The sequence below is a fragment of the Elephantulus edwardii genome, unplaced genomic scaffold (assembly GCF_000299155.1).
Source record: "Elephantulus edwardii isolate Elephantulus edwardi_28Jun2011 unplaced genomic scaffold, EleEdw1.0 scaffold00385, whole genome shotgun sequence".
Classification (NCBI taxonomy): domain Eukaryota; kingdom Metazoa; phylum Chordata; class Mammalia; order Macroscelidea; family Macroscelididae; genus Elephantulus; species Elephantulus edwardii.
The window spans coordinates 1,107,161-1,128,312 of NW_006400135.1; positions in this window are offsets into that span (position 1 = coordinate 1,107,161).

Below are 21,152 nucleotides of genomic sequence, written 5' to 3' on the forward strand. Positions count from 1 at the left end.
GGCACATAACAACACCAACAACATTGCATTGAGATAGTCTGCTGTCGGAGACCTCTCCAAAGTACTGAAGAGCAATGATGTCACTCTGGAGGCTAAGGTGCTCCTAATACAGGTCATGGTCTTTGAAATCACTTGCTATGCATCATAAAGTTATACATTAACTAGGGATGATAGAAGGAGAATTGATGCCTTTGGGCTGTGGTGCTGGAGAAGAATATTTAATATACCATGGACTTCTAAGAGAACTCTAAGAGAGGGTGAAACCAGGTTACTCCTTGGAGGCAAGGATCTGAAGCTTCATATGACACACTATGGACATATTTCAAGGAGGGACCAGTTTCTTGGAGAAGAATGTCATGCTTGGGAAAGTGGAGGGACAGCGCAGGAGAAGAAGACCTTCAATGGATTGATTCAGTGACTGTGGTAGTGGTAGTAGGTGTGTCAGAGACAATAAAATTGGCACAGAATAAAGCAGGATTTAAGGCTATAGTACATAGGGTTGCTATGAATTGCAGACAACTCGATGGCACATAACAATAACAGCAAGACTTCCTTGCTCTGTTCACTCAAAAGCCTGATCTAGGTCTGAGTTTCTCAGGAGAACAATTAAGTGCTCTGGGATTCCCATTTTTCTCAGTGTTAGCTATAACTTGTCTACCCATACAGTCAAATGTATTGTTATTGTTTTTGTATTTATAATCAATAAAGCGAAAGCACACATTCTTCCGGTATTCTTTACTTTTAGCCAGGATCTATTTTACATCAGCAAAGAAATTGGTGCCACAGTTTCTTCTCTAGCCTGCTTGAACTTCTGGCAGTTCTCTATTTACTGTTCTAGCTATGTTTGAATGATCTGAATCAGTATTTTGCTTACCTATTTGCATATTGTTGTTGTTTTTTTTCTGTTGATTGCCCTTGATTCAAGCATGACTCATAGCTTATTAGTACAGATTAATGGTAATTAATTTTATGAAATACAATGTAAATGGGTGACTATTTGAAGCACAAAGTGTATATAGGAATGTATTAAATGCACTGTGCTTTGGATGACACCCAATGTATATGAATTTTGTACTTAAATCGATATAAAAAGAAAGTATAATATAAAAAAGTGGCCTTGACAAATATTTCAAAATTGTCTAAAATTTTCAGACAGAATCAGGCAAAATAAATTATGAGTGGGAAAAATCAATTAGTATTACTAAAAACTATAAGTCACAGAGCAAGAACCCTCTTTCGATAAAGCACTTAGTTCCTATTCCAGAAGGTACAAGTAGAACACGAATAGAAAATTGAAACATACTCAATTTGCATGTTTCAAATATGTAACTAAATAGGATGTCTTGTTAGGAAGTGAGCTCTTCATTTCTACTGCTTAAACCAAAAGATTAAAAGAAGACATAATTTTTATATGAGCTTAATAATATTATGAAGGCACACTGATTATTCAACATTTGTTATTTTCCAAAATTAAGGTTATATATATTTTTTTCCTAAATAATTTCTCTTTGAGAGGGAGCTTTCTGAAATTACTAGGTATGTATGTAGGTTACACATACATTGCGAGAAGCATATTATGGTGCTACAAGTTAAAGAATCTTTTTATTTTCAGGCTTTGTTTATACTTCAGGTTAAGTACTATTACATGCAAAATTATTTGAATTGGAAAGTCTTAGGTTTATCCATCCACAAAGGATTTCATTACTGATAAAAAAACCAAAAAACCAAACACAGTTCTAGACAACTTTCCTTACTTATTAGAAAAAACTAGGAGTTTAAAGAAATCAATACCTATAATAAAATGTAGGAAAAAAAAATGTGAGAAAGCATCTTATTGATATAAGTTTACTTTCCCTTTAAAATACGTATATACTTAAAAATAATATTTATTCTATAACAACTAAGAGGTTGAATGAAGTCCAAGGAAAATTCAACAAAAGTATTCTTAACTGCAAACATTTAAGAATTGTTTTATTGTTGTTATGTACTGTCAAGTAGGAACTGAGCCGTAGGTGACCTCTAAGCAGATTTTTAGAAGCAGTAAATCACCACAGAACAGATTGTTCATCCTTCTCCCATGGAGCAGGCACTGGATTCAAATCATGTGCCTTTAGAATTTCAGCATAGCATCCTACCACTGTTGTTGTTAAATGCCATAGAGTCATAGATGACCCATAGCGACCCTATAAATAAAAGTCTTGAACACGGAACTTTCATCTTTTCTCCAAGTTCATAGAGTTGCTAGAGGCAAGCATTTTTGAAAGTGGGTGCCACTCCTGTTTCCAAGCCTGTTTTATTCTGGAGATCCTAAAAAATCAGGCCTGAGGGCCGTAGGCAAGAGGGCCCAAAAGCCTTTTCAATGGCAAAGCCAAATCCGATCAGCAAAAGCCACACATTAGTCTCAACCCCAGACAAGGAAACACACTTTTGCAGAATCCTTCTGTTCCACTTATCTTCCCAGGCTTGAAATAAGAATTAACTATTAAAAAACAATTTTATAAAGTAGCACATGAAGAAAAGCCAATATCAATAAAGGAGGAATTCAATCTGCTCTGAAGGAATTTACAAATCATTAGGTACCAGGAATTGATAGGAAAACAACTGACATGTTTCCACATACAGATGTAGCCCTTCACACCAGTTTGTGTGAAGAAACCTAGAGGACAGCTACGTGGCCAACAGACTGGAATGCATCCATTTATTTCCATTCCTAAAAATTAGTGATGCAATTGAGTGTGGAAATTATAGAACAGGATCACTTAAATCATATGTAAGCAAAATCTTCTAAATAAATAAATGACTAGAACATGACAGAGAAATGCCTAAAATATATGCTAGGTTTAGAAGAGGCTATAGCACTGGTGATATAATTACCAATGCCAGACAGATCTTGGCTGAAAGCAGAGAGTACCAGAAGGATATCTATTTATGTTTAATTGACTAGGCAAAGATATTTGATTGTGTGTGCCATAACAAATTGTGGCTAACATTAAGAAGACTGAGAATCTCAGAACACTTGTTTGTGCTTATGTGTGGACTTACATGTATGGACAAAGCAAGGAAAAGCTGCATAGTGTAAAATCAAGAAAACAATGAGAAAGGATACATCCTTTCTCCATTCCTTTTCAATCTATACATGGAACAAATCATTCAGGAGGCTGGACTTTTATGAAGACGTATGTGGCAGAAGGATTGAAAGAAAATGCGTCAACAAACTGCATTATGCAGGTGCCACAACCTTGCTCACGAAAATGAGGGAAACTTGAAGTGCTTGCTGTAGAAGGTCAGGAACAGTCATCTCTAATATGATTGCATCTCAACATCAAGAAAACAAAAGATTCTCATCCCTGGCCCAGTTGGTAGGATCATGATCTTGGAGAAAAGATTGAGATTGTTAACAGTTTATCTTGCTCTGATTTATAACAAACACTCTTGTTACCAGCAGTCAGGAAATGAAAAGACATTTTGAGTTATAAAAGTCTGCTGTCAGGGATCTCCCAATGTGCTGAAGAGCAACAATGTTAGTCTGGAGACTAATTTGTGCCTGATCCAGGCCATGGTCTTCTCCAGTACTTGATGTGCAACTTAGAGCTAAACAACGAATAAAGATGACAGAAGAATAATAATACATGACTTTGGATTATGGTGGTGAAGAATAGTATTTAACATATCATGGAATACCAAAAGAATGAACAGATCTGTCTGGAAAGGATATAAATAGATTGCTACTTGGAATCAGGATTTTGAAACGCTGTCTCACATACTCTGGGCATGTTGCCAAGAGGAACCAGTCCTTAGAAAAATACCTCACGGTTGGAGGGATGAAGAGTCAGTGCAGGAGTGGAAGACCTCAATGAGATGAATTGACACAGTGACTGTGGTAAATGGTGATAGGTATGTCAGAGAAGGTGACGTTGGCTCCGTTTAGGGGAAATTTCAGAGTCATTGATCCTAGGTTCACTGTGTGTTGTAGTCTATGTTCATGGCCTATGGCACGTAACGGTAACAACAATGAACTATTTGGCTTTAGTTTGGAAATTATAGCTACTTAAAGAAATCTGAGTAACACACTTTCAGTTAAAAATTAGGTCTTGAGTACTAACAGAAGATTTTTCTTGTTTTACAAAAATAAAAAAATATTCCAAAGGACTTAAATTCTTTTTAAAATTAGTCAATGAGTTATTACAAAATAAATGATGACACTCAGTTTTCTTACTTCAATTCTAGTCAAAATAATATTAACAGCCAGCATTTGATATGTTTAGTATTATTTTCCAGGCATTTCTCTAAGTAATTTGCCTGATTGGCTCACATATTTTATATAATAAAATTCCATGAGAAATATGTTCACATTTTACATATGAAGAAATTGAGGCATAAAGAGATTCAATGACTTGTTGAAAGCAATTATGGAAGGAGGCAGCATACTTGGACTTAGATGTTGAGGTAGTCGGCTAAACGTCCACATTCTTAACTACTCTGTTCCATACTGACTCTGAATATTGATTAATTTTATTATAGTTTATGAAGTTTTTTCATAAAATGAATAAAAATACCTTCAACATGGTTGTTGGTATTGTTAGCGACCTTCAAGTCAAGTACTTTGCCTAAGGAATTTTTTGTATATGACTCAAATGTCCTGGATGGGAAAGAACTAAATTTTTCTATTAGGATTTTTTCTAATTAAGGACTTTGTAGAAGTTTTTCTTCCAGATGCTGAAATTTAGCTACTATATTAAAGAGATATAGAAATAGATTTCTGTGGCTCATTTGTTGCTATAATATTTAATGGTAAGAAATTTTGGTACAAACATGAAAACACATGCCTTAAATATACCAGCTGCTTCTTGAGAGAAAGATGGAAAATCATTCCTTTTAGGTAATTTACAGCAGCCTCTTAAAACTAACTAGATTGTCAACTTTTAGACATCAGTTGTGGTTTGATGAGACCTAACAATAACAACAGCATGATTGTGGCAACTATGGCATTTATATTTCAAATACCAACAGGCTCACTCATGGTCAGCTAGTTTCAGAGAAGAATTAACAAGGATTAAGGAACAAAAACAACTTCTGAAAAGTCTTTCCCCATTCTGTCGTTGTTATCAAGTTGGAACCCACTCATAGCAGACCGTTCAGGAGGCTTTCAAGACTTTAGTTCACACAGGAGGAGATCTACCTCCTGAGGAGCCCAACTGCTAGAGTGATGTAGTCTTTGGGTCAGGAGCACAATTTCCTATGGCTTACACCAGAAAAGTAGCTATTGAAAAAAAAATCCATAAATCAGAACAAGTCATGCTATGTTCTTGTATGAGAAAATGAGGACTGAATGTTAGCAGATGCTCTAAATAAACAATCTCTTTCCTAAAGTCATTTAAGTCTTCTGTGGTCTAAAGTGCAATCCTGTGGAAATCTTATTTTATTGTAGACCACTGTCTTTAAGTCTACCATTCTCATGGGACTGAAAAATGGCACAGAGAGTAGTAGTTTCCCCAACTGAAACAGTTTCTATCCAGGGGAGTTGTGACTTCTCCCTCCTCTACACCTGAGTGTGCTGGTTCCAGAAGTATGTCTCTCACCTGATTGTAGCTCCCTCTTTTGAAGTCTATCGACCTCCTTGCCCTGGGGAGTGCAGAACTGAGACACCAGTAGAAATTTCTTCACTGCTATTCACAATAGTAAAAACATGGTAACAACTCAAATGACTTTCAGAAAATGAGTGAATTGAGAAGTTGTGGTATATTCACACAATGACATATTCAGCTCTCAGGAGCAACAATTTTGAAAAATACCGCAGCACATGGGAAAGGCTAGAGAGCATTGAACTAAGCAAACTAAATCAGGTGATTTAGAACAAATACTGCATAAGACAATTATTGTAAAAACAGAAGGGTGTGTATGGATATCTAAAGAGGGGAAGGGGAGGGGCAGAGGGGCTGAAGGAGCAGAAATCAAGGGTGACAGAGTTTTGTGATTAGAGTGAGGGAGGAATAAAAGCAACCACAATGTACATGAATGAAACACAATGCAAATGAAAAATTGTATGCCAATCAACAAAAAAAATTTAAAACAACAACAGATACACAGTGTCTGAAACAATACATTCAAGCAAAGATAGTTAGATTACACAGGACTAAACACGTTTCATTCTCATTTACATGAGGTTGCTGTGATATGGAAATTACTCAATAGCTAAGGACAGCATTAGTACATTCTTAAACACAAAGTCTCTGGCTAGTTATTCCAAACAGAGACTTTGTGTTGACTCTACTGGAAGAACTGAAAGAAGCTGGAGGAATGAAGGAGGTAAAGTAAACAAAATTGGAAAACTTAGTCAGCATCTACTAATGTTTTCCAAGGTAGGCATAAGGTATAATTATCAGTGAAAAAAACAAAATAAATACACACACATACATACACATCATCACCTTTGATTTGTGCCTGAGACTTTAAGTATAGTCTAACACTTTGATGGCTTACAGGTAAGAAAGCATGCTGCTGATGCAAAGATACATGGTTTCAATCTACCACCTGCTCCACAGGAGTATGGACAGTCTCGTCCCATGTGATTAACTGCCGCTGCACACAACAACAATGTGTTTGAAGCTCTGTCTCACATATTTTACGCAAATTGAAAGGAGGGACCAATTACTTAGAGAAGGACATCATACTTGGGAGTCTGGAGGGACAATGCAAGAGAGATAAGCCCTGGATTAATACAATGACTGGAGTAATAAGGACAGGTAGGTTGGAGACAGTGAGATTGGCTCAAGATAAGAAAATAGGGTCACTATGAATCACAGACTACTAGACATATGTAACAATAACAGCAAACAACGTGTTCTTCAGAGCTCTGGTAAGGAGTTGTACTGCCCGTCCAGTGGTATATCATTTGAATCCACCAGCTGCTTTCGGAGAAAAAGATAAGCAATCAACTCCTTTGCAATTTATAACCTCTGAAAATCTGTTGGAAATTCAAATTTAAGTAGGTTTTGACTTGATAATTGTTCTTGTTGTTAGGTGCCTTCAAATCAATTATGACTTACAGGAACCCTTATGAATAGCTGACTTGAGCTCAGCTCTATCCTGTGCTATTCTCATTATCTCTAATGTGCTATAGTCCAATGCTGAATTCACCAGGACAATCCATCTTGTTTGATGGTTTCCTCTCCTTCACTGACCTTCAATCTTCCAAAGCATGATGTGTCTTTTCAAGAGGGACCTGAAGTGTTTGCTACAGAAGATCAGGGACTGTAGTCTTCAGTACAGATTGAATTGAAGCTCAATATCAAGAAGATCAAGATTCCCACCACTGGGCCAATTGACAATACCATGATAGATGGAGAAGAGATTGAGATTGTTAATAATTCCAGCTTTCTCAAATCCACAATCTTGCCATCAGCAGTCAAGAAATCAAAAGATGAATCACTTTAAGGAAAGGTGCTGTCAAGGACCTTTCCAAAATGCTGAAGAGCAATGAAGTCAGTCTGCAGACTAAGGTGTACCTGTATACAGGACATGATCTTTGTAATTACTTGCTATGCACAAGAGAGCTTTACAATGACTGAAGATGATAGAAGAAAATTTGATGCCTTTGAGTGGTAGTGCTGGAAAAGAATATTGAACATACATTAGTGGCCAGTATAATAAATAATTTTAATTCTGTTCTTAGAATGATTGTGTGAAAGCTTCCATAGTATCTTAATTTATTACCATGTCACAATTTCCCCCCCCTGATCCTTGGGTCACAGACGGATAGACTCCTCCCATAAAGATTTATACCCTAAAAACCCAGTAGAGGGTCAGAATCCATGAGTTTAGAATTGACTGGAGCTTTCTCTGTTGTTAAATTATATTTTCATAAATTTTAGGTAGACATTCTATTTCTTTTTCTATTTCAGTTGAAGAACTATGTTTATAATATTTTGTCAAAGACTAGGGGCTATTCTTTGGAGAACATGATGTTGGGAAGGGTGGAGGGTCAGTGAAGGAGAGGAAGATGCTCAAGTAGGTGGGTTGACACAGTGATCACTGCAATGGGCTCTGGTGTGTCAGGAAGTATGAGGATGGTGCAGACTAGAATAGGGTTCAGATCTTTTGTCTATAGTGTCTCTATGAGTGGTATTCGACTCGACAGCACCTAAAAACAGCAACTATATCTGTTGAAAGGATGTCATCAGTGAGAAGAGTACATGGACTTTGTCTGACAATAATTTTCTTTTTCATGATTCTTAAACGCGAGTCTCAGGGAAAGCTGCAGTACGTTCAATTATTCATGTTTTCTAATTAAGGATTATGCCTAAATGGAAACTTTATCTTGGAGAAAATGTGTTCTTAATGTTTTTCACAACAACAATATATTTCAAATGGTGACATAGTCTCTGTAGGATCCTCAATAGCCTATTTGTGGGGTTTCTGTAATGTTTCAGAACTCAGATATAGATATTATCTATCATGTTGAAGATTTTTTAATTGTTTATCCCACGTCTTGTTTAGAGATGACAACAGCATCTGATTTTTTTCTTAATTATCATTTGGTTATTTTCTATATTGAAATGATTAGAAAATTGTAATACTAGATTTAGTTGCTATGTAGTTACTTAGCAGTTGCTATATGATACAACAAAATGAATTTCCTTTCAAAGCTGAGTGAATTGACTCAAATATCATCGTCACATACTTATCTTTTCTTTATGGTTTCTGTGTGTATGAAAAAAGTGTCATGCATAAAAAATTGGCACATATTCATTCTTTTTGGCAATATTCATCCTCTAATCAAAATTATGTTTGCTTTTACACATGAATATTTCCTCATTGTCTTTCTGCTAAATTCCTCTAAAGTGAATCTCACAAAACCCTAATTGAGCTGATAAGCTTCTTCTGAACACTAAAATATGATTTGTTTTAGCATCATGGACTTAAAGGAAAAATTACCATATGTATTCTCATAATTTTATTATTTTTTTCCTTCACATTAATAATCTTGATCAACCTGACGCCTTTGTTTATAATTCATGTTCTTTAATTTTTAATGTAAAGCAAGTATTTTAAAGTACAAATGTATTCAAAATATGTTGCAAAGAGGGACTGGTCCTTGGAGAGGGACATCATGTTTGGGAGAGTGAAGGGACGGTGCAGGAGAGGAAGACCCTTGATGAGATGGATCTATTCTGTGATTGGAGTGGTGGGAATTAGTGTGTTTGAGATGGTGAGGTTGGCACAGGACAGAACGCTGTTTAGGGCTCTTGTACATAGGGTCAATGTGAGTAGCAAGCCACTTGATGGTATATCACAAGAATAAATCCCTGCATTTTGTCTCTGGTAAGATTGGAGTTAATAATCTACTTAATCTGAACAACACAGAAGTGATAATAGGTGAATATTTGAATCATGCCTTTGACTGACATTACTAATTAGATTATGTAGAGAAATTGCTATTTATTTTGTCACTTCCTGAGAAAATTCCTCGGTTTTCATCTTTTAAAAACAGAATCCTAATGTGAAAAACAATGTATTCAAATTTTGTAAATAAACTAGTATAATAAAAAAAATAAAAGCAGAGTTCTATTTTATAGATGTGTTTTCTTGCAATGAAATAGCGAATGTTATTTTCTTATTTTCTTTTGCATCATTGTTGTTGCTGGCTGTTGTATACCATAGAGACAGGAGAGATTTATAGTTGCGTCTTCCAGTGGGCTTTCAGCAACAGAAATCACATGTGAGGATATTGTCTAGTCTTCTCCCTTGAAGCAGCTGGTGGATTCAAATCCCACGCCTGTTAGTTGGTAATGCAGCTCCTTACCAGTAACCTACCAGAATTCCCTTTGAATCATTAGCAGAGAATAAAGATGAATCTTTAAGATGCTATGCCTTTATGAATATAAAATATATAGAGTTAATTGATATGATAATGTTGGTTAAAATTATTGTATTTTCTGAGGTATATATTTTTATTATTATATTTTACTTAAAGTTGGATCTAAAATTAAAACAGTTTGAATATGTTCCATATATAATTTAATGTAACTAAAATATGGCCTAGTGGTAAGAAGCTGTACTGTAATCTCAAAAACACACAGTTCAAATCCAATAGCTGTTCTGCATAAAAGAATGGGTGATATCTTCCTGTGTGATTAACTGAGTTTGAAAACCTGCTGGAGGGTCAGATCTGAGTATTTTCTGACCTGATGGCACACAACAGCAACAGCTTTTTCTGATAATTATATAATATAATGAAAATAATTTTAAGTTTTGGATAGGCCTTTATCACTTATCACATTTTTATAAAATCACATCTGAATGATTATACTGACATATAACACTTTTTAAGGAAGTAATTACAATAATTTTTTTCTGGGATAAAATAGCAATGTTTCTAAAAAATAAAATCAACATGAGAGGGTATCACACTGTAATAGGAAATGGAATAGTTTCAAAATGATAAAATAGGCATTCTGAAATATATTCTCATAATCTATACTTAGAATTGTTAACATTTTCCAATTAGTCCTAAAATAATATGCACTAAAATAATTCTTAGCAAGCTGGCATACAGTTTGATGTTTCCTCAGAAAGCTAAACATAGACATTTCATATGATCCAGCTATTAACACAGATTTCTGAGTACTGAACATAAAATAGGCCTGAAAGTGTGGTTTAGCTATTCCATTCCTAGGAATATACATACCTCAAGGATATTAGAACTGAGACACAAATGGAGATTTGTACAACAATGCTCATAGCAGTATTATTCACAATTGCAAAAAAAAAAACAAAAACAAAAACAAAAAAACCAACCGTGAAAACTGCCTAAATGTCCAACCACAAATGAATGGATTGAGAACTACGCAGCACTAAGGGACAACAATTTTGAAAATTACTACATAACTTGGGAGATACTAGAGGGCATTATAATGAGTGAACTAACAGTATAGTAAGGATATATACTGCATAGGGCCATTATTGTGAAAACAGAAGGATAACAAGTAAAATGTGTATAATGATCTAAAGGGTAGGGAGGCATGGGAACAGAGACAGGAAGGTGAGTTGGGGGAAAATCATAGGGTTGAACAATTTGGTTGTTGGAGGAAGAGGGGTTAAAGAAAATGTGAGAGACTGTGTTTATATGATTATATATGTTGTTGTTGTTATATACCATTGATTAGGAATTGACTCATATCCGACCCTCCAGTGGGTTTTCAGAGGCAGTAAATCACACAAGACGGCCTGAATTAGATAGAATACATTAGTGTAACAATAAAGTTATTCTATGTCTAATAATCAGATGTCACTGAGATTATGTTTTATTTTCCTGTAAAACAAAAATAGAGCTTTTGGAAAAAATATAAGAAGTGAAGAGAATAGGAGGTTAAATGATGCTATTTTCAAATGGAGACTCAGTGAGCTCTGGTGGCTGAGTGGTAAGGAGCTGTGATATTAACCCATAGATATGCAGTTTGAATCCACCAACTGATTCACAGGAAACAGTCAGTCACCTGTCCTGCAATTTACTGTCTCTGAAAACCTATTGGTGAGTCAAGATAGGTCAATTTTGACTCAATGAGAGATAACAACAACGTGGAGACATGAAAGGAGCTCTGGAGTCACTGTATGTTGTGTATTTTATTGTTAGCCTATTGGTAAGCAGTTTGACTCTACCACTTGTGAAAGAAATATAGACAGTTTCCTCTCATAAATATTTGTTGTTGTTATTGTACTTGCAATTAATTACTATACAAGATAGCTGGACAATGACTAATGATGATAGAAGAAAAATCGATGCTTCTGAGTTGTGGTGCTAGAGAAGAGTACTGAATATATCATGAACTGCTAAAAGAACAAACAGCTTCATCCTAGAGGAGCTGAAATCAAGATGCTCCTTGGAGGTAACAATTTTGAAGGTTTGGGTTTCTTTTGTCTGTTTTTGTGCTTTTTCTTTCTACTATACTCTGGGCATGTTGCAAGGAGGGACCAGTCCTTGGAGAGGGACAACATGCTTGGAAAGGTGGAGGGACAGTTCAGGAGGAAAACCCTGAATGAGATGGATTGACTCAGAGACTAGGGTAATGGATTAGATGTGTCAGAGACAATGAGGTTGGCTCAGGATAGACCAAAAGTCAGAGCTGTTGCACACAGGGTTGACTTGACAGCACATAACAACATTGAGCATAAGAGCATTGTTGTTATCAACTAAGAAAGATGACTTATCAGGAAGGATAATTTTTTAATTATTATTTTAATTTTTTAATTGTGATTTTAGAGAATTTTAAAGAACAATTGATTTTCCATTCCACAATCCTTATATTTCATGATACTGATTACAATACAGACTTTGTAATATTACTCTTCCTACTTTATCTCTATATTTTATGTTTCCAATTCTCCCTCTTCCTTGTTATTCCCTGTCTTCTAAACTACTTCTTGGAAGAGGCTACTCTTCTGAACTTGTTTGGTTGGTTGCTCTAAGGACAGCTTTCTTTCCTCCTGTTATTGTTGTTGATGTCGTGTGCCATCAAATTGGAACAGACCCATAGCTGTCCCTCCAATGGGTTTTCAGACACAGTTACTCATACAGGAGGATTTTGCCCAGGTTATTGTCCAGTTATTTTTAGTGTTGTTAGATTCATTCAGATCAGCTCCAAATCATGGTTCCCCCATGTACAACAGAAGAAAGATCTGCCTGATTATGTTTCATTCTTATAATTTATGTTATGCTTAAGTTCAGCATTGCAACTACCAAGCCAATGTATCCCCTTCAGAGTATTCCTCTATTTCATTGACTCACCAACCATGATATCCTTCTCTAGGACTAGTTCTTCCTGCTATCATGTGCCATATTATGTGAGATAAAATCTCACTCTCTTTGTTTCTAAGGAACAACTGGTTATACTTTTAAGGAAGATATTTTTTATTCTTTTGGCAATTTATGTTATTTTCAATACCCTTCGCTAACATCATTTGTCACTTTTACTTATTTATTATCTTTATAGATACATCCACAAGTTTGAGTCACAAGGTGATTGAATTTTAAGTTTAAAATGTAACTTTGTTGTTAGGTGCCATTGGCTTGACCAAAACTCATAAACACTCTGTGAACAACAGGTATGGACCTTGCTCTATCTTGCACCATCCTCAAGACAGCTAATATGTCAAGACCACTCTTAGAGCACTGTGTAAATTCATCTTGTTAAGTATGCACCTCTCTCACTCTGATCCTTTACCTTTCACAGAAAGATATCGTTTTCCAAGGACCAGCCCTCCTGACATGCTCTTTGTTCTAAGGCATGCCTTGGTTGCACTTCCAAGAAACACGTGGTTGTTCTTTTGAAAGTCCATGGAATATTCAACACTCAAAGGAGTATATTGTTCTTACTCAACTCTCAGATGCATAGAAAACAATTGAGAATTGAATTGTGATTGTTGTTATTGAGTACCAGTCTGTTGGAACCAACCCATAGCTGACTCACCGGCAGGTTGTTTATCTTTCTAACTCAGAAAAACTAGACTATTAGAACCACGTACTTTTGCATTAGCAATACAATTCCTTGTCATTTAGCTACCCAAACTCACTTGACTTGGATTTAAGGGCTAATTTCAGCCCTTAAATGGTTCCAGCAGTCTTCATTAGGTTATGAAAACTGGCCTTATTTATGGTTTTAAAAATTGTATCCAACATTTTTTTTATCCTTTTGTGCCTAAAATTTCTATTATGATCACTTGTGGAACAAGGAACAGATTCTGTGATACGTTGAATAAGTTAACAGGTTACAATTCAGATTGACAACAGAATATAATTCCTCAATCAAGAAAGCTTTTTAAAATATGTTCGCATGATTACTATGAATAATGGCACCTAATAACAATATTTCATGTTCTCATTCATTTTCATTTCATATTTTTACTCATATCATGAAAACAAAATTCAGTAAATAGCTAGGAAAGCCATTTAAAACAAAACACAAAAAAATCATGACACCGCAAAAGATCAGATAGTAAATATATTAGGTTTTGTAAGTGATGATGACTCTCCTTCATAGGGTCGCTATGAGTCACCTGCGACTCGACGGCACTTAACAACAACAACAACAAAAACAACTATTGTAGGATGAAAGCATCATAGACAAGATGTAAATTAAAAAAAAAAAAAGAGTAACTATATTCCAGTACAATTTTATCAGCAAATGGGTGACAGGTCATGTTGTGCTTGTTGGTGCTGTTAGGTGCTGTCAAGGGGACAAAAACTCATAGCAACACTGTAAACAACACATATTAAACTTGCCCTATCCTATATCATCCTCACTAGTTCAGCTATGCTTGAACCCACTGTCATTTTGTCAATATATCTCATTGAGAATATTACTCTAAACCTTTTTTGGAGCAACCACTTTTCCAAGCTTAATGTTTCTTTCTAAGAATAGGCCCCTCCTAGCATGCCCAAAATATGGGAGATAGAGTTTCACCATTCTTGATTCTAAGAAGTACCCTGATTGCACTTTTTCAAGACATATTTGTTCTATTTGGAAATCTATGGGATATTCTGTAGTCTTATCCAACATCATAACTTAGAGGCATCAACCCTTCTTCTGTCATCCTTTTTCATTGTGCAACTTTCAGATGTTTAATAAACAGTTGAAAATATTATAGCTTAAATCAGATGAGCACTAGTTTTAAAATTGACATCATTGTTGCTCATTACCTTGAAGAGATATTTGACAATAGATTTTCCCAATGTTACATGTTTTTTCCTAACATAAAAAATTTTTGAATGCTGATAAGAAGGGTATTGATTATGGTTCCAAGCAAGATTAAATCATTGACAGTATCAATCCTTTGTCCATCTATTATGATGTTGCCTATTGGCCCAGTAGTAAGGATTTTTGTCCATTTGATTTTGTGCTGCAATTGTTATTGAAGGTTTTAATCTTGTGCAACAAGAACCTCAGGTCTTCTTAACTTTCAGTGAGCAAGGCAACGTCATCTGCATAAGGCAAGTTGCTGATGAGTCTGCCCCTGATTCTGAGGCCACACTTGTATTCATGATGTTCAGTTTTCGGAGTATTTTCAAGGTAGTTATTGAATAAGAAGGGAAAAGGATACCACTTTGATGCAAATATTTCTTAATTTTAAATTTCAATGTCTCTTGCTCTGTATGGATAATAGTTTCTTGGTTTTGATAAAGATTTCTCATGAGCAAAATTAAGTATTCTGGTATTCCCATTTTTCTCAATGTTAGCCATAATTTGTTGTGATCCATACAGTCAACTGCCTTTATGTAACCAGTAAAATACCAATAGACTTCCTTCTGAACGAAATAATTTTGCTTAGGCATTATAATTTGCTAGGTCAATGTTCATAAAAATCTCAAGTGCATTGATAGTAGCAAGAGTAACAAAGAGGATACCCTGTAAAAAGTTCATAACAGTAAGTCAATAAATTAGCTCTGGTGGCCTAATAGTAATAAGCTATGCTGAATCCCAAAGATAAGAGGTTCAAATCTATCTGGGAAAGAAGGATAAATAATCTTCTCTCTTACAATTTACTGCCTGAGGAGGATCAGCTATAGGTAAGTTCTGAGTTGATGGCACACAAAAATAAACAATTCGATACATATGACTGGCAAACAAGTTAAAAATATTAGAAGCTGTTGATATTAAGAGACTGAGTCATTGCTAATTCCATTAACAGAAAGAAGCATGAGGGAAGCAAGACTGTTTTGGGAATAAGATGAATAATCATGTAAAGGAGAAGTTGGTTAACGCTTAGGAAGAATCTATTATTCTGTGAAGCACATTGAATACGCCAAAAGTCTGTACCATGTAATACTTGCACATAAGTATAAATAAGTATTTTCCAGCTTTTTTCAATTTCTATACTATAAATAATTAAAAAGTATATGTACTTTCTTAATATTGTAGCCAGTTTACTGTGGTTCTATTAGTGTTTTATTCAGAATGCATTGCCTTGTCACTTATTTATCTGGAATATATATATATATATATGTAATGTATGTCATTATAGAAAACATTTCATTTAAGAAATACTCATCTTCTTCTTAATGTAAATAAGTCCACAACTTACACTGCTTGACAAACGTGATTTTATTCTTTTTTTCTTTATTAAGCTTAAAGAGGATTTAATTTTGTATTCAAGCAACTAAGCTGCAGAAAGATTAACTATAAGCTATTTTTCTTGGTTTCTTTTCCTGGACAGCAAAGCTTTGTGATGTATTTAAATTAGAAACATACTTGTCAAATGAGAAGGAAGAAGGAATTACTTGAGTCAGCAGTGGAATAGGACAGGCTTCTTTACCAAGTTGGCTTCATGGGCAAAAAATAAAATAACACCCCAAAAAGGTCTAGAAATGAATTATTCAAAACCAGAGTGAAACTAGTCAGCAACATTAAGATAGGTTTTAATACACCTGAAACCTGTTTGGCAAAATTATTTCAGCTTCTGTTTCTTAGATTCCTAAAAAAATTCCCTGCTAAAACAAAAGCCAGATTTTAAAAATTCTACTTCACTATTAGAGCTTGCTAGCATTGGCATTATTAATTCATATTGCACAGAAAACTTTTCTATAGTTAAAATTGTGCTCCTAACTATAATATTCCTATATGCCTCGGATTCAGCTGCAATGACTTTTTTTTTTTGTAAATTTTCTGTCTTTCACTTTCTCGCATACAATTGTCTCCCTATTTTAGGAAATGCCCCTAAATATCTACTTACACTGTAAAATTAATGCAGAAGTCCTCAACTGCATACTTCATTCAACTGGATTTTTGGGGTTTTTTTAACAGTAAGCACAGAGCAACTCTTTGCTATATATTGGAATACCTGCTTCTTGTTTTGTGTTATGTTGTTAGCTGCCACAATGTCAGGATTCAACTCGTGACAACTTTTGCACAAGGATATTATTTACTATATCCACAGTCGACTAATACTCAGCCTGTTCCACAAAGAGTAGTTCTGCTAATCCAAAGGTCACTCTTTTCTGAAGATTTTAATTCACTAGCTGCACTTGAAGGCAAAGATGAACAATATTCTCTCTTTCAATTTACAAGCTCCAAAACCTACTGGAGGGTCAGCTACGCATAGAATCTAACTAAGGAAATGAGGCACAAGGTGTGCTTTGCTTATTTGGGGCTTCTTACCATTCCAAATGAAACTGGAGATTGCCTTTTCCATCTCGTTAAGGAATGGGATTGGTATTTGTATTGAGTTTGCATTAAATGTGTAAATTGCCTTTGGTAGTATTGCCATTTTCACAATATGGAGTCTTCCTATCCATGAGCAAGGGATATTCTTCCACTTCTCCAGGTCTCTTTTTTATTTCTTGCAGTAATATTTTGTAACTTTCTTTGAATAGACCCTTTGTGCTTCTGGTTAAATTTACTCCCAAGTATTTAATCTTGTGATTAGCTTTTGTGAATGGCATCATTTTCCTTAGTTCACACTCTGTATTCTTTTTGTCACTGTAGAGCAATCCAACTGACTTTTGTATGTTTATCTTGTATCCTGCTACTTTACTGAATTGGTCTGTGTCCAATAGTGTTCTTGCTGAGTCTTTAGGGTTTTCTAAGAATCCTATCATATCATCTGCATAGAGAGAGCCTCTCTGCCAATTTGGATACCTTTTGTTCCCTTCTCTTGTTTTATTGCTATCCCTAAGACTTTCAATAAATATTGAATAAGAAAGGTGATAGTGGGCATCCTTGCCTAGTTCCTGTTCTTAAAGGGAATGACTTTAACCTCTCTCCATTGAAAACAATGTTGGCTCTTGTGTTTGCATAAATACTTTTTACTATGTTGAAGAAATTCCCCTCTAATCCTATTTTGTTGAGTGTTTTAAACAAGAAAGGGTGTTGTATTTTGTCAAAGACCTTTTCTGCATCAATTGACAGGATCATGTGGTTATTATTCTTTGCTTTGTTAATGTGATGAATTACATTAATTCATTTTCTTATGTTGAACCATCCTTGCATACCTGTTAGGTCATGGTGAATTATTACTTTGATGTATCCTCTCCATACCTTTTCAATCTGTATGCAAAACAGATCATCTGAGATGCTGGGCTATACGAGAAGGAATGTGACATTTAGGATTGGTGGAAGAGTCATCAACAACCTGCGTTATGCGAATGACAAAATCCTGCTTGCCGAAACTGAGGAGGACCTGAAGCACTTGCTACAGAAGGTCAAAGATTCTCGCCACTGGGCCAATTGGCAGCATCAGTATGGATGGTGAAGAGATTGAGATAGTTAACAGTTTTAGTTTACTTGGCTCCGCAGTCAACACTCTTGGTAACAACAGCCAGGAAATCAAGAGATGAATTGCATTGAGAAAATCAGCTGTGAGGGACCTCTCAAGAGCACTGAAGAACAATGACGTCAGGCTGGTGACTAAGGTGCTCCTGATCCCAGCTATAGTCTTTGCAATTACGTGCTATCCATTGGAGAGTTGGACAGTGAATAGGGTTGATAGAAAGAGGATTGATGCCTTTGAGCTGTGGTGCTGGAGAAGAGTGTTGAATATGCCATGGGCTACTAGGAGAACAAAGAGGTATGTCCTGGAGAGGGTAAAGCCAGAATGTTCTTTGGAGCAAGGATTCTGAAGCTTCATTTGACATGCTTTGGGCATGTTGCAAGGAGGGACTGGTCCTTGGAGAGGAACATTATGTTTGGGAGAATGGAAGGATGATGCAGGAGAGGAAGACCCTGGATGAGATAGATAGATTCTGGTAGCAGAGTGGTGGGAATGAGTGTGTTTGAGACAGCAAGGTTGGCACCAGATAGAACAGCATTTATGGCTCTTCTACATAGGGTCACCATGTGTCACAAGCGATTCGATGACACATAATAACAACAATACAACAAAGCCTTTCTTCTTTGATCGTGTTAGTCTGCTTCTAGACTTGAACTGTTGAAACCTGAACTTCGTTGTAACAGCACAAAAGTTTCCTTTGACCGAAGATGATTGTGAATGAAGTGTACTAGCCAAGAATAAAATACTGATCTAACATTCTTCAAACATTAATTTTTCCAACTTCTCCTTTTTGTTCTCTTATATGAAATAAGCTTTATCATTTATTAAATTTTGGATCATAGTCAGATATAACTTTTTCTATTATTGGGTAAACAGTTTTGATTATATCTGAGCTATACTATTTAAATGAAGAAAATATTATAAATTGAAGAATGAAATTAAATTAATAACTATGTGTACTCTTGGCTGCTAATGTTTACACATACTTGCAAGTATCTGTTAATATCCTCCATGTATTAAGCGCTGAATATTTTTTAGTAACTAATTTGGGTATGTTGCAAGGAGGTACTGGTCCTTGGAGAGGGACATTATGTTTGGGAAAGTGGAGGGATGGCACAGGAGAGGAAGACCCTCGATGAGATGGATCAATTCTGTGAGTGGAGTGGTGGGAATGAATGTGTTTGAGACAACGAGGTTGGCACAGGATAGAACGGTGTTTAGGGCTCTTGTACATAGGGTTGCTATGCGTCTCAAGCAACTCTATGACTCAACAACAACAACAAAAATATATAGTTAGCCACATTTAAACTTTAAATGAAAAATAACACCTGGTGATCATTTTTTAAGCATTAGATTATTATGTAAACTATTCAAAAGAGTTTATCCTTATAAATACATCATTTAATGTGATATCATAGAAAATGTTATCACGCTTTGGTAAGTTTATTCTTGGTAAGGGAAGTCAGAAAGTCTTCAGAAATTTAAATGAGCAGAGTTTTTATGAAATCACTTTCCAAATTCTCAAACTACATATTTGCCTCTTCCTGAGATTGAACTCACGTTTCAGCTTCTCTTTCCCACCACTTCTTCCACTATTGTCCAAAGTATAATTATGCACTTAAAATTCTGGAGAGGCAAATAAAGGATTACTGAAAACATTTGGCTTCTAAAATGTCTTTTAATAGAGATTCTGTGATCCTCTCTTAAGGTCTTCTAGGTTTTTTTCTGCTGCATATATCTTTGTTCCGTCACGGTTGGTCTCAAGAGTAGACTATTTTGACCTTTATTGTGATAATCTGAATACACATAGGCAAAGTGTAATAATTTTTACTTAATGACCTCATTTTAGGCAAATAATGCATTGTCCGAAGGGAGAAAAACGCAAAGCATTGTGTCAATAGTCATATTGTTTTAATCCATGTATCTGCCTATCATCTACTCAACTATCATCTAATTATCTAAATATTTAAAACATAATTCATAAGTAAAATTGTTGTCATGATTTGACCTATTTGAGATTAAAAATTAAATTAGAACTATCTAACTGGTACTTATAATTTGGTTTGACAGTAAGTCTGATTTTGGAAACTAGATTATATGTTACATATTTTCCCAAACACAATGATTCAGATTATCTGCTCTAGTGTTGCAATGAACATGTTACAGAGAAGTGTTATTACAATTAAATTAACAGTGTTAGGGGAGCTCTGGTGGCCTAGTGGCAAGGAGATGCAACTACAATCCCAGAGGCGCATGGTTCGAATCCACCAGATGCTCTGCTGGGGAAGGAGGGACAATCTCCTCCTGTACCAGTCAGATCTGATTTGACGGTACACTCACACAAAAATAATAAAAAAATTAACAGTGTTATGCTTTTAAAGCAATTTTCAATTAAATATTGTCAAAGATGTTGGTACAAACAAGTACAATAATACTTTGTAATGTCTGGGTAACGTTTTGTGGTACAATGAATTGAGTAATATGACCCTTACAATTATAACCATCCATTTTGTGACTCTAATATCTTTATTTATCATTAAGACTTTATCTAGGAAGAGTTATATATTATATTAGGAGATAAGATTAGATTGGAGTACAAACTTCAAACTATTAGAAGATGCAACTCGAGTCACAAAACTTTCTTCTCTGGGATGTGGTGTATAGCCCTGAAATACTATATAAAACTCATGTATACTCAAAGTTGGTTTGCCCAGAAAACTACATCTAATTAATATAGCTGTGCCAACAACAGATAATCTACAACCAACATAATGAATGAGAATGTATGAAACAATGTGAATGAATAGTGTGAAAAGACAATGTATATGAACTTTGCAAACAAACGAATATAAATTTTTTTATTTTTAAATTTTTTTGCAAGAGTTCTTTTT